Raw genomic sequence first — 15,351 nt, 5'->3', positions numbered from 1 at the left:
TGATGACCCTCAAGGTACTATAGTACAATTCACATGGTGTGAATAAGGAACTTGGTGTCAAACACCACACAAAATCTTTCGGTCGAAGGCCATTGATGTAAACCTATCGCCGGAAGTGAGAAACTTGCCATTGAGGCATGCAAGCTTCAAAGTACTAAAAGGGTTGTTCCTAAGTCGACTTCTTGGATAATGAGCTGATGTCGAGAAGAAGCGACTCGTCGTAGGAGAGCCTTAATGAATCCCACATCTATGACACAGAACGGAGTAAATGATTTTTGAGGTGAAAACGATCTGATGATACAGGGTTCATGGTGGCGATCATGAAATAATGGAGCGTGAATGTATTGCAGTGGATGAGACACAGGTGAATTCTCTGAGCGACTTCTCTTGAACATACCGGCGACACTGACATGATGGATTGGTAGCATTAACCCCAAATGTGGATGGTGTGATGGACCCATGGTGATATGACCAGTGAACGGAACAACCCAACCCGACTCAGATGCGGAGTGAAAGTGTCATGTTCAAGAGCAACTTGCTACCAATAAAGTTTCTTCAAGTTTTCTTCCCAATTTTCCCCAGTCATTGCTGACGAGTACCTCTTTATTTTTGTCAAGCTTGAGGAGGATAACATATGCTTGTTCTATAATTTCCCTTCGGGCAAACCTATCGCTATATTTTAACGAGCCTAGCGACAGTGAAACTTGTTCTTGTCTGTATGGACAAGTTTTTTGCTATTCGGTTTTAACAAGTTTAACGAAAAAGATAACTCAGTCCTTCTCAATTTTAGAGAGTCTGAAAGGGACGTAAAGGAAACTCCAATAATCCTTTTTCGTCATGTAATCCCTTAAGTCCAAAAAAGTATAAAATAATACGAAAGGGATGAATTTTCGGTAATTTTAACGAGCTGAATAAGACAAGCGCTCGATCTTTTTGTGTAATAATCCCTTAGGTCCAAAAAGATTAAAATCTAGAGGAGGGATAGCACTTCTGGTCGCTTTAATGAGATGGAGAGGCCAATCGCTCGGAAATATTTTCATATTTTACGAGTCAGTTGAAAAGAGCTTAAAGGAGACTCGTTTTTTGAGGAACGAGTGATAATTTCGGGTAGCAGCTGATTCCAGGTACGGTTTGGAATTTTCCAGTCATGGCAGTGTCACAAGGATGGCTAACAGGATCACTCTTCGCATTTGTTCCTCAAAAGGGGTAAACAATCAAATGGAGGTGAATGATCGGCTAAAACAGAGTGGAGGTGATGATGAGAACATGACCAGGGCTCAAAAGCTGATGATAATGCATTCACAATGGTTATTTATCGGAAATTGGTTAATTTTTTAATGAGCTTAAACTCTGGGGGAACTTCTTCTCATTGCCTGTGTTTAATTTTTAACGAGCTTGAACTCCACATAAAAACTGCTCGTGATAATGGTCATTGATTTAATTTCACCGTTAATCACTTTATTCCTTCAAAGGTTGCACCGCCTGTTCAATTGCTTCATCAAACCGATTAGAAATGAACAATATATGTTTCAAAATGAGTTAAAATACTAATATTTTACTCGAATCATGTGAAAAATAATTTAAAAGTGATTTTTACCCCTCATTTTACCATTTCATTTGAACTTTGGTTTGTTGGAGCTCTGGCGGTGCTTTTCCCCCTTGATTTTCACTAGCTAATTTCGGGAGATTCTATGGATGATTCTCAGCACCATCTGGACCAGGTAGGAGCTAAACTTGAGCTCTTCAGTTGCATTCCTTCCTTTCTGAATTCTGTACATGTTTCCCTGTTTTTCTGAGCCCCTAGGGTTTGAAAAATTCACCGTGGATCCATCGCACCCTTTCTATATCGAAAGGTGTGATGCATCCTAGCTTGGCCATTGGCCAGTTAGGATGCATCCCACCTGGTGCACTGCTGGGGATGCGATGGGCGTGAGAAGGGAAGTTTTTGCACTATTTTCTCATGGAATTTTTGCCTATTTTTTGCCAAATCAGGATCCTGACTCTTCTCTTGCTTATTCTGCAGAGATTTATCAGAGCAAAATGGTCGTTACATGGTGAGAACACGAGCATGAAGATGAGGACACGCTTTCTCTACATGATTCGGTTATGGTAACTACACTACGGAACTGTGGCCTGTTCAAGTTTTTTCGCATTTCTAGCATGAGGCAACAAATCAACTTGTTGCAATATTTTCTCAATGCATGGGATCCTCCCAACCAGGTGTTTCTATTCAGAGGCAAATCTATCCCCTTGACTGTCATGGACATCTATTTTTTGACCGGTTTATCGAGGTGTGGTGCCCCCCTTTCATTATCAGGTTTCGCCCGTGGGGGCGAATCCGTGAGAGATTATATTCGCCGATTTTACAAAGATGGATCTCAGCCGAGTAGGGACAGCAAGATCAACATCCAAGATGTCGATGACCAATCCTTGAGGACCATTCTGTTCACTTTTACTAGACTGGCTGGTAGTGCGGCTCCTCACATGGCTAACAGGTCCTATATGCAGTACGCCTTGGAATGCCTGGAACCAAAGGTGTTCAACTGGTGTGACGCAGTACTCCCTATGATGAAAGAACAACTGACCAAGGTAAAGAATGGAAAATTGAAGAACTTCGGCTATGGTTCTATTTTGCCCGCTTTCGCCTTAGAAAAGATCCCACTGATGCAGCCGCAGTACATCTCACTTGGATTACCTCTACCGACTGAGCCACGGATGTAGAGATGGGTTGACCTTATGGCCCAACATGCTGTTCATTCCCAGGTTTCCTTTTTTGATACCTTTTTTGAGTGGTTCAACCATCAGGAGATGGTTTTTTCTGAGTATCCATATGCTGGTATGGATTTCCGGGGAGACCCGGATTTGGTGTTGCCGGCTGGTGAGCAGTGGGGGGTTATCAATAAATTCTCTGACCATATCTCGATTCATCGTTTCCTTTTATAATGTTCTTGTGCTTTCTTCTATCAGGACTAATAAAAACTCATGTGCTCATGCAGATGTTGGACCAGTTCGGCCGGTAGTACGTCTGAGAGTACCAACTGCCGCTCCAGCAAGAGAGGCTGTGGGGAGGGCTATCCTTCGCGACCTTGATGTGGTCGAGACTCTTTCAGCATTGCAGGATTAGGTCGAGGGCCTCACTCTAGGTATTCCAGACGTGAGGACTGACGAGCTACCCCTGAGGTTGTAGCAACATACTACTGGCGTGCCCAGTCGATGGACTAGGCTTTTACGCATGATTGCACAGGTTGTGACTTGTTATCACCAGCATCATTAGACTAGGGTGCCCCCTAGAATTTTGAGTTTTGGGTCATTTGACCGATTTTGTCCTAGTTACAAAACACTATGTATGAACCGTAAACAATTATATATATTTTTTTGATTTTTGGAGCTTTATTTTGGTTCAGTTACGTGATCTTGATGCAAATATTTGATGAAATGCTTCTTTTATAAATTTTGCAAATGTCTATCTAACACGTAATTTGCCAATGAGTGTGTTGATGTGTTTAAGTTTCTGGAAATATGCTAATATTGAATAGAATCAAACTGCCTTTCCAAAATCTTGACCCTTAGGAACATGCGATAGATAGCTGGGTTCCGTACGGAGTAGATACCAATGAGCTGTAGGATGACGAGTTGTGAGTCTAGCCTAATGACTAGTCGGCGTATGCCACGCATAATGGCATCAGAGAGGAGCTCTATCAATGTGTTGTATTCAGCAATATTGTTTGTTGACCGACCAATACATACCCCTCTGAAACTCACTAACTCGCTGCTTGGATCGAAGATGGCCCAGGCTGCAGAAGATAGGTTCTGCGAACTACGACTTGCTCCGTTGCCATATCCAACAAATGATTCCAATAGGTCCGACATCTCCAACAAATGTAAAAGCAGATCACTTAACCAAAACATTTACCCTTAGTGAAAACAAAAATGTAACAAAAGCATAGGGGTTACTATCTTGAGTCAACCATAGTAACACTTAAGGTACAACCCGTTGCGATGTTGTGCCAGTGGAATCCCATCATAATCTACTAACTCGTATGCTCCTTTTTCTAATACACGTTTAACAATATAGGTGCCCATCCATAAGGATTTGAACTTACCTGCTCCCAATTTGTCGGATTCCTGGTCGTAAAGTAAGACCAGGTTACCTTCTGAGAAGACACGGGGTTTGACATTCTTGTCGAACTGCGCCTTGACTCGTTTCTTATGGGCTTCATTAGCCAAAGCGGCATCATGACAGGTTTCATCCAATTGGATTAGTTCCAAGAAACGAGCCTCTTCTTCTGAAGTTCTGGGGAGAAGATCGACTGCGAGTTTGAGGGACGAGATTTCACACTAAACTGGTAAGATTGCTTCTAGGCCATACACCAATTGAAAGGGTGTAAACCTGGTTGCATTCCTCACCAATGTCTGGTATGCCCACAAGGCTGAGTACAGGATCAAGTGCCAACTCCTTTTGTGGACTCCAATCATCCTTTGCAGCATCTGCTTCAAGACCTTATTGATTGCCTCAACTTGTCCGTTAGCCTGCGGATAATATGGAGTAGAGCTGTCGTGGGACAGCCCTAACTTGGCAGCCAACTCAACCATCATGTGATTGCGAAAATGCGATCCATGATCTGCGAATATGGCCTATGGAATGCCAAATCTAGAGACTACATGATTGAAAAAGAAGAGGGCAGCCATTTTGCCACTGTTGTTTAATGTAGGTATCGCCTCGGCCCATTTGGTAAAATAGTCTACTACAACTATGATATACCCATGCCCCTCGGATGAGGTGGGGTTACATGTCATGAAATCTATGCCCCATTTGGCAAATGGCCCAACAGCAACTACTGGTTGCAGAGGTGCGGGTGGTATTCTGGGTTTTCGATCAAAGATTTGACATGCATGTCAACTTTTGATTGCGGTTGTGCAATCTTTAAACATTGTTGGCCAGAAGTATCCTGCTCGTAAAATCTTTTGCGTCATAGCGTAACTAGATTGATGCCCCCCACACGCGCCTGAATGGCAATCATTCAGGACTTTTTCGGCCTCCTCGTGGGTGAGGCACCTCCTCATAACTATATCGACACCACGATGGTAAAGTGTATCACCGACGATCATGTAGTCTTTTGCTTGGTATCGAATACATTGTTGTTCCGAGTGGGAGGTATTAGACCTATATGTTTGGGTTTGGAGATAGATTATTATGTCTCCATACCACGGATTTCTTAAAGATATCAGAAACAAAGATTCGTCCACGATTGTTTCTTCTGATGTGACATCGTTGGACAATGATGGGAGATCGCATAGTAACTCCACAAAAACCAGGGATTTCTTCGATTTGGATTTTATGAATTCCAGATCAAACTCTTGTAGAATTTCTATCCATTTTGAATATTTGTCCCCCAGCAACTGTCGTGACAATATATAAGTCATGGGGTTGCAATCTAACAGAATGGTAGTTTTTCGAAAGAGGATATAGTGTCGAAATCTCTGTATCGCTTGAACAGCTGCGAGAGCTAGCTTTTCAACGTAGGAGTACTTTCTTTCTATATCATTTAAGTTTCTACTTAAATAATATATAGGATGTTCAATTCCATTGTCTTCTTGAACTAAAACCATTGCGATGGTAGCTAGATATAGGTTAAAGTCTTTTTGATAATCAGGAGCGTACATTAATGATGCTTTTATTAGGGATTATTTTAAAGCATCAAAGGAAGCTTGCGCGACCTGATCCCAGACGTAGGGTATTTCTTTTTTCAATAGACGAGTATAACCTTTAGCAAGTTCGTCATAATTTGGAATGAACCTCCTCAGAAAGTTTTATTTCCCTTGGAGTTTATGAATCTGAAGCAAATTTGAAGGTGGAGGAAAATTAATGATTGCCTAAACCTTACATGGGTCGAGACGAATCCCGTCTTTGAGACCAAAAAGCCAAGTAAAAGACCAAAACTGACACAGAATACACATTCGTGTGGATTGAGTCGTATCTTGTAGTGTCGGCAATGTAGAAATATCGCTCTCAAATGTTGCAGATGATTGGTCTGCTTTCGCGAATGAGCTGGAAGATCGTCGAGATATGGTTGAACGATGTTTTTGATGTCATGGAAGGAATAATTCATTACCCTCTAAAAAGTTGCCCTGTGTTCTTTAAAGCAAAGGGTAGCTTGCGATATGCAAATGTGCCCCACAGACAAATAAATGCAGTCTTTGACTGGTCCTGTGGGCGGATATTTATTTGATTATACCCAGAAAATCCATCCATAAATGAGAATATTTCACATCTGGCGCATTCATCAATTATCTGGTCAATGAAGGGTGTAGGGTAATTGTCTTTCGGACAAGCTTGATTTACATCCCTATAATTGACGCACACTCTAATCGTTCCTTGTTTTTTCATTACAGGAACAATCTTCGATACCCAATCGGTTAGAGGAACCAGGTAAATAAAACCAGCATGGAGAAGTTTTTCAGCTTCTACCTTGATGGCAGTGGCTTTCTTGGGGTGCACCTGCCGTAGCCGTTGTCGTACCAGTTTGACATATGGATACATCTTAATTTCATGTTCAACTATGCTGGAGTCAATGCCTGGCATTTCATCATACGACCAAGCAAAGACATCTCTGAATTCGCGAAAAAGAGCGTTATATATTTCCAGTTCTGAAGGAGAACAAAATTTGCCGACATGAATATTCTCTACAACATCTGTTTTGGTCGAGATATTTATGGCGATAGTCTCTTCAATATTGGACAAGTTTTTCTCGGAATCCACCATGTTTACAATATTTGATAGAAAATCTAAAACTGAGGGATGATGAAGGTCACTAGGAGTATCTTCTTTGTAATCCAGAATACGGGAATGATGGTGGTGATCTTCCCATGGTGCCTCATCAATCATCATTGACTGAAAAATTCCTTCGTTTGTATAATGTACTTGCGACCAAGGATCTAAAGGGGTACCATATTCCTTAGACCTATCTATCCAAACGCTTGATGAGCGTTGATTTGAGTTTGCCTCCCATGCCAAAAACATTGATTGCTACAAGATTTCTATTGGGCTTGGAGGCAATCCCTGCAGATGATCCGTTTTAATATCATTTTCATAGCTCTTTTGAATAGAAGATATCATATTGCAGGTTCCCACTGTTGCCACTTCCGCCAGATTGATTGGAGGTTGTAGGGAAAAGGTCCCCATTAATATAGGGTCTTTTAGTAGGCCTACTCAGATATTTTGAAGCGATTGAGGGCTTCCATGGATCATCGAAATGCTTCCCGTAACTTGTGAACTATTGGGGAGAAATGTTTGTTGGTCGACGATTGTAATTCCTCGTTGAAAGGGAAATTCTAATCTTCCTGAAGTATGTCGACACGACGGCTGCCATAGCATAAATCTAGGGCCTTCCCAGTAGGATGTTGTAATCGAGGTTTCCTTCAATTACTTCAACATCTATTTCTACTGTTTTGCCCCCTAGTTCAACTTGCAAGTTACTTAAAATCCCATATGGGGTGTATTTTCGTTCATCAAATGCTTTTAATGTTGTCAAAGATCGTGACAAGGGTGGAGATCCTAAAGTTTTCCAGCAACTCATCGACATAATACATGTAGATGCCCCCTCATCAATAATTGTTCGATGAAGAGTTTTGTTGAGGGCTTTCACTTGAATAAGGAAAGCTAGTTGAGCTGGTAACTGAGGGTCATATCCTTTGTGATTAAAGGACACAAGATTGGAATCCGTTGGGTCAATCCCACCTATCGTTGATAGTAAAGCCTGCTTTTGGGAGGGGCAATTTTGCAGTACCTCAAGTGTCGACATAGCGGATGGTGATTGGGCCAGATCCTCCACTATATTGTAATGTTGTGCTACTTTAGCATGAGGATTAAATGTCGATTTGTGTACTACTCCCTTTGGCGGCTTTATCGTTAGTTCAGGAATGATGGGTGGCATAACTTTGGTCGAAGTTGTTGTCGAACTACTGGATTGATCATTGGCCTTGTTGTCCGACAGCTGTGGATTCCCATAATCTTTATTCCTTGTTGATATCAAAGCATCGTTTTGCTTCTTTGAAACTGACAACATTAACACTTGGGATGGGGAAGCATTGTCACTAGCAACCAGATTTGTTCCTGGATTTGGAAACGGATCAGTCAATACTACCGAGGTTTTTGAATTCTTGAAGAATTTTCTAAGCTCAGATTTATACGGACACTCTCTTGTCCAATGATCCTCATCACATATTAGGCATGGACTTTTTGGTTTCCTATCTCCAGAAGGGTTTGTAGAAGATTTTTCAGGGGACGACTCTTCCTTTTTCTTCTTCTTCCCTTTCTTTTTCTTCTTACCTCCTGGTTGCTTGGTTTCTTTGCCTTTGTCAGTTGACATGGCATTTACTTCCAAGGCAAGAAGTTTTTCATTTGCATTTTGACCTGAAACCGTATGGGCTTTCTTCGACTTAGCCTTTATGGTTTTCGTGCTGGTCGTTCCTATTACGCCATCCCTGGCATGAGAGTCTTTGTTTGATTTAGGAGATGTAGGAACGAAAAACTCCGGTCTAGGCGCATCAGGGATTTTATCGTAGAGCGTGCCAGACTGAGTATAGATCAAGTCTAGATATTGCGCACAAGCGATTACTTGCTCTTCAGTGACGACTCCTCCCTTTGCCACATCTTCCGTAATAGAAGGTAACAACGACTTAATAAACCATTCAGCCAATAGCTGATCACGAACATATGTTTTTACCATTCTACGATGACGTCTCCATTCATGAATATGATCGGATATGTGAGTAGTCGTCGTTTTCTTGAAATTGGTAAGAAGTTTTGTTCCCGTTTCGCACCTTATGGGTAACTGAAAATGGGTTAAAAAGGTTGTGGCTAGGGTGCGGAAGTTATCAAACGAAGCTCTAGGCAATTCAATATACCATTTTGTTGTCGGACCAGTTAACATTTGCTGAAAGAGGCGAAGCCTAATTGAATCGTCATTTAGAGTGTTAGATGAACACCATAAGTGAAAGGTCATCACATGATTTGATGGGTCTTCACCCAGATTTCCATTAAATTTAGGAATATCTGATGGAATTTTATGAGGAATCGCTGGCCACCAAGGGGCGTAAGCGATTGGATCATTTGTTAGCCGGTTTAGATCTGGTAACTCTAAAGTTGCCACGAAGGGCAACTGTCGATTCAAGTTTGGCGAAGCGTACCCAGGATAAGATGGGATTGCCTGAGTAGTGGGTCTTTGCATACCAGCATAGTGCATTTGATGTTGATAACTCTGATAAGGTTGATGGGCATAACCATTATGAAATGGTTGATTTTGTTCGTTTTGAATATACGGCTGCCCATTACTTGCAAAGACTTGGTGCTCAGATCCTTGGTAAACTTGTTGGAATTGTGGTTGTTGATATAGTACCAGCCATGGTTGTGAGACCATGTGCTATTGCCCAATACTAGCCGTTTGACCGAGATGAGGGGTAATGGTACCCGTTTGAGCCTGGGTCACTCCAGTTCAGGATCCACTAACCGATGATTGTGGTGGCATCGCAGGGACAAGGGGCTGTTGGATTGTGAACTGAGGGACTTGAGGTTGGCATACAACATGTAACACTTGTACTTGCGACACCGTCACAATAGCCGATGTAGTGGGGATATTTGACATAGGCATACTTTGTTGCATTGAGTATACAACTCGTGGTTATTGAGGCAGTATTGGTATCCAACCACTGATGTAATTCCAGCATAAAATTAATTCTGTTGTGAACTCTCGTATGTTTGACCTCCCGGAGGTGACAATGAAAGGGCATATTGCCCTCCATACGGCGGTAATCTGGTGCTTAAGGGAATTGTCTGCCTTTGAGGACCGGACTGCCAAAATTGACATTGCGAAGGATCAATTTGCTGAGACTCAACATAAGAGATTCCAGATATTATTCCGGATGAACAAATGGGAACATACCATACCGTTGAAACAGCCTCTGGATGTATCCCATCTAGTGATTGAGAGCTAGTTGCGACAGATGGTACGCCGGCGAACATCATTGGAGTAGCAACAGGAAGTTCTGCCGCCGTTGTGTCAGATGACACAGTCCTAGATGTCGATGGTTGTTCAGACATATCTAGTCTATCCAAAAGGTTTCCTAGCGATTCTACAGGAACTTCCGATAACGGTAGACTAATTTCTGACGAAGAAGGATATAGAGTGACCTCGACTCCAAATTGCGATGGAGTACTAGATGGTGGATCCTCCACAATCTCTTCTATAGCAATCAAACCGATTGGAAGAGGTAGACCGTCAGGTCCGTAAAATATTTCCGATGCCGAAGAAGGTATAGATTCTACATCGACTGATGTTTGGGAACAACACCTTCCGAATCAGCTATGGATGGAGCCGGTTCAGGTGTAGAAGTGTTTACCCCCACACTAGGATCATTTATACTATCCTCTCGTGGCTGTGGAACTTCTTCTGTAAAGGGAGGGGTACCAGAAATGTTTGGAGCAACCGGAGTCTCCAAGGGTGTCGGAACACTTGTTCCAACCCGACCAGGGGACTTTGAGCCAGTTAAACGAGTTCGCTTTGTCCGGAATAGTTTTGATTCTGGGGACAAAGACGGTTGACTTGTAAGTCTCCATGAATGACGGCGTTTCAATTGAATTTCTTCCAAGATTGCAAATTACTCAATCAACTAAAAATAAAGGGGAAAATGTTTCCAAATTAAATGAATTTTAGACGCTTTGACACAACTTGTTTTTTCAATTTTTAAGAGTCGAGAAAAAACAAAAGATGACTCTAGTCGCCTACGATTTTTAATGAGCCTGAAGTGACAAGTGCTCAGATGGACCTTTTCCTTTAAGGAGTCTGAAAAGGAACGAAAGAGACTACTCTAGAAATCTAGACAGAGAGATTACCAAACCAATCACAAAACTACAGAATACTTTTTTAGGTACGACAATCAATCTTCCCGAATGTTGTGTTCAGTGCATTGCGATCGATAGGGCGGCAGACACGGCTTCCTATGGATAAAGGATATATCCTATTGTGGTCTCCCAATATATACTCGACGATACGTGGGAGAAAAAGTCCGTACTGGTACTTGTCGTCTTAAAGAGGAGGAATCACCCAACAAACAGTGAAAGCGATAGTTACTAGGCTTTACGACACCAGAATACGTCTCTAGCCTAGACTTCTAGATGTTGTGCGTTAGGTTCCAAAGCGTTTTTAGGTTCATTAAATTTATTTTACAGTTGATCTTTCTTAAGAAATTTTCCTTTCAGGTTCACCGCATGATGTAGATGTACAATTCCTAAAATGCAATCTAAGATGATAAACAATCGTTTAATCTTCTTTTTGCAATGAAAATCCTAGCTACTAAAGAAAGAGAGATGGTATTCTTTCAACATAGAGCAGAGAGCACATACTAGATGCACTGTCCTAAATCAAACCAACAAGCAGTCTAAATGCAAATGCACATGCATGTATTTGTTTTCAACTTTCTTAATGTGTGAATGACAAGAAGAATGCTAAATAAAAATCTGAATTATCTTTCAAAGTGACAATACTAACAAATTTCTCTTCAAAACGAAAGGAAGATAATGACGACACTTTACTATTTTGAATTGAAAACTGCTTTCGACACTTGAAAAACTACTAATTCAAATCAAATACAAGAGTAACTGTATAATCGACCATCAAGAACAATAGAATTCTTTTCTTTGATTGAAATCGACACTTGCGACACTTTCAAATCAAAAGACGACAGTTCGACTATGCTACTACTTTGTAAAAGAGAAATGAAAATGGTGGAAAATACATAAAAACATTCACAGTTCTTTGCACAATGGAGGCGGAATTATGGAAAGGAAGGGGGTTTCCACAGTGGTATACTGATCACAGACAACAAAACTCTAGAATAGAGCTGAAAATAGTGAAGAAAACCCAAGACCTAGAGGAAAAATTAGACTTTTCTGATCATCGCACCTGTAACACAGGGAAACAGGGATGCATCCCACCTACTGCACACGGGAGGTGCGATGCATACTGGTTTCCTTGAAGACAGGGTGCGATGGTACCAGGACGAGACTTTACTTGGCTCTTGGTCACAGTTTGCAGCTCAATTCAGGGATTTAGGCTGAGCAAATGATGTACAGTAAATAGAAATCACAAGGGCTGATCTAGTGAGGTTACTAGAGCCACCACTAGGGCAATTAGAAAGCTTGCAAATCGATTGTTTATTTTATAAACAAAACCTTGAGATAGACTAAAGCAACATTGATCTACTTTGCACTTGCATGGCAAATGCAGTTCGAAGGCTAGCTAGCTTGACTTCAGGATCCGTCTGTAAGTTTATAAAACAAACAAATATAGACAAACAAACAATCTATTCGCTCCCCAGTGGAGTCGCCATTTTGTTATCGGGAAATATAGTGTCCACTCGGAGCTGCTAGTCCCACTAAGACTGGTAGCTATCTTAGAAACAAACAAACTAAAACCACTTTCGTTTTCCTTTATGAGAAGTAGATAAGAGTGGAATGAAGGACACCAACCTCAGTCTTGCACTTGGTTCCTTACTTGGTTCCTCTCCCTTCTAACAGATCCTTGCCACTTCTCCTTCGTCTACCCAGCTTCAAAGAGTACCTGTGGAATCAAAGCAGCATAATACTATCGAAGAACAGAGATCTACAATCATAAACAATATAGGACCAGATATATATTGACCACACAAATGTATATATCATCAAACATTCAAGAATGTGGAGGAAAACTTGAATAGCTTTATTAATATCAAGAATAAGCAAAGAGGATTACAACCAATTGTTCTGACCCAGCATCATCCTCCAGCATGAAAGCCCTTCTTTCACCTCATGAAAAGCTTAGATCACCCAACACTATGATGTTCCAACAAGAAACCAACAGCACTTCCTTACAAGATACAAAATTCCAGCCTCTAGATCTCTAGGATGAGGGATCCATATATAGATGATTGCAAGGGTGTGAGTCAGCTTCTAGGATTTGATTAGTGTCCTCTCTCTGATAGTTCTTGATTCCACTTGGAGATTGATGATCTCTTACTCATCCCTGGGTGAATTCAGAGAGGCAAGTGTCACAGGAGAAGTTTCTGGAAGATTCCATGATCATCCACCTCGCAAACTATCTCTGCCATTTGTCCACTCTCGCCCATCACACCCCATAGAAGGGATTTTCAGTATGCATCGCACCTCCCGTGTGCAGTAGGTGGGATGCATCACACTTTGACCATGGAGCAGGTGAGATGGTCCAATTTTGACCAGTTCTGAGTAGTTTTTCATGGAGAACTTCTGGGAGATGATGTAATCAGTTGACCTTATACTTTTAGGGTATGGAACAACACTTTTAGTGACTTAGGAGCCCTTGGTTTATGGACATGTTTGATTGGGGTTGGAGTGCCCAAAAATGTCTATAACACATCTGAGCACTTGTCACTTCAAGCTCATTAAAAATCGAAGGCGACTAGAGTCATCTTTAGCTTTTTCTCGACTCTTAAAAATTGAAAAAGCAAGTTGTGTCAAAGAGTTATAAAATTCATTTAATTTGGAATAACCTTTTCCCCTTTTTTATTTTGAGTTAATAGAGAAATCCCAAATCATGGAAGAAATTCAATCAAAACCCCGTCGTTCATGGAGACTAACCATTCAACCGTCTTTGACTCTGGAAATGAAACCATCCCGGGCAAAGAGTTCTCATTTAACTGAGTCCAATACACCTAATTTATTTGAAACTTACATTTCAACATCATCAGAGACTACAGTTACTTCAATTATTTATGGCACCCCTACCTCTACAGAAGAAGTTCCACAGTTACAAGAGGACATTAGAATTGATCCTAGTGTAATGGTAAACACTTCTATTCCTGAACCAAATCCATCTAGGGCTGATTCAAAAGGTGTCACCCCTCCAACATCTGTTACTGCAGATTCTATACCTTCTTTGGCACCAGAAATATTTTACGGAACTGATGGTCTACCTCTTCCACCTGGATTGATTGCTATAGAAGAGATAGTGGATGATCTTCCACCCAGTACTCCAGTTCATTTTGGAACTGGGATCCACTTACATCCTTCTACTATAGAAGTTAGTTCTTTTTCATCGCAAGTTCCTGTCGAATCACTAGGAAATCTTTTGGATAGACTAAACATGTCTAAACAACCTTCAAAATCTAGGACTGTGTCAACAAACACAGCTACGGCAGAGCTTCCTACTGTCATTCCTACGATGATTGTTGGTATACCATCTGTCCCGGCAAGTTATAAACAACAAGCCGGAGTCCAATCAGGGACCTTTTTGACGACATGGTCAGTTCCTATTTCTTCATCCAGATTTTCATTTGGTATTTCTTATGTTGAAACTCAACAAGTCAATCTGATGTGTCTTCAAAGGCCAATCTACCCTTTAAGTACTAGATTGCAACCATATGGGGGGCAGTATGCCTTTTCATTGTTCCCTCCTGGAGAATAACCATATGAGAGTTTACAACAAGGTTCAGGTCAAACTGGAATTACATCCAGCGGTTGGGTACCAATACTGCCTCAACAACCAAGGGTTGTATATTCAATGCAACCAGTCCATCTTGTGTCGAATATTCCCACTACACCTGCTATTGTGACTGTATCACAAGTACAGACACTACCTGTTGTATGTCAACCTCAAGTTTCTCACATTGCAATGCAATAGCCTCTCGTCTTAGGGATTCAATCACAACTTCAGGTTAGTGCCTCCTTATCTGGAGCAATTCAGGCTCAAACAGGTACTATGACTCCTCATCTTGGTCAATCATCTAGTATTGAGCAACAACAAATGGTCCAACAACCATGGCTGGTTCAATACCAACAACCGCAATTCCAACAATCATACAAAGGACCTGAGCAACAAGTCTTTGTAAGTAATGGGCAATCGCATTTCCAAAGTAGTTATCAACAACCATACTATAATGGTTATGCCCATCAACCTTATCAAAGTTATGAACATCAGATACATTATGTTGGTATGCAAAGACCTACTACTCAAGCGATTCCATCTTATCCTGGGTATGCTTCGCCTAACCGGAATCAACAGTTTCCCTTTATAGAAACTCTAGAATTACCAGATCTAAACTGGCTGGTGAATGATCCAATTGCTTACACCCCTTGGTGGCCTATGATTCCTCATAAAATTCCCTCTGATATTCCTAGATTCAATGGAAATCCAGGTGAAGATCCATCGAATAATGTGATGACATTCCATTTGTGGTGTTCATCCAACACCCTGAATGATGATTCGATCAAGCTTCATCTTTTTCAATGAACGTTAGCAGGTCCGGCAGCTAAATGGTATATAGAATTGCCTAGAGCTTCAT

The sequence above is a fragment of the Pinus tabuliformis genome, chromosome 3_2 (assembly GCF_031772625.1).
Source record: "Pinus tabuliformis cultivar Carrire ecotype Pingquan chromosome 3_2, CPIR1, whole genome shotgun sequence".
NCBI lineage: Eukaryota > Viridiplantae > Streptophyta > Pinopsida > Pinales > Pinaceae > Pinus > Pinus tabuliformis.
Note: the sequence above shows the minus strand (reverse complement) of the source record.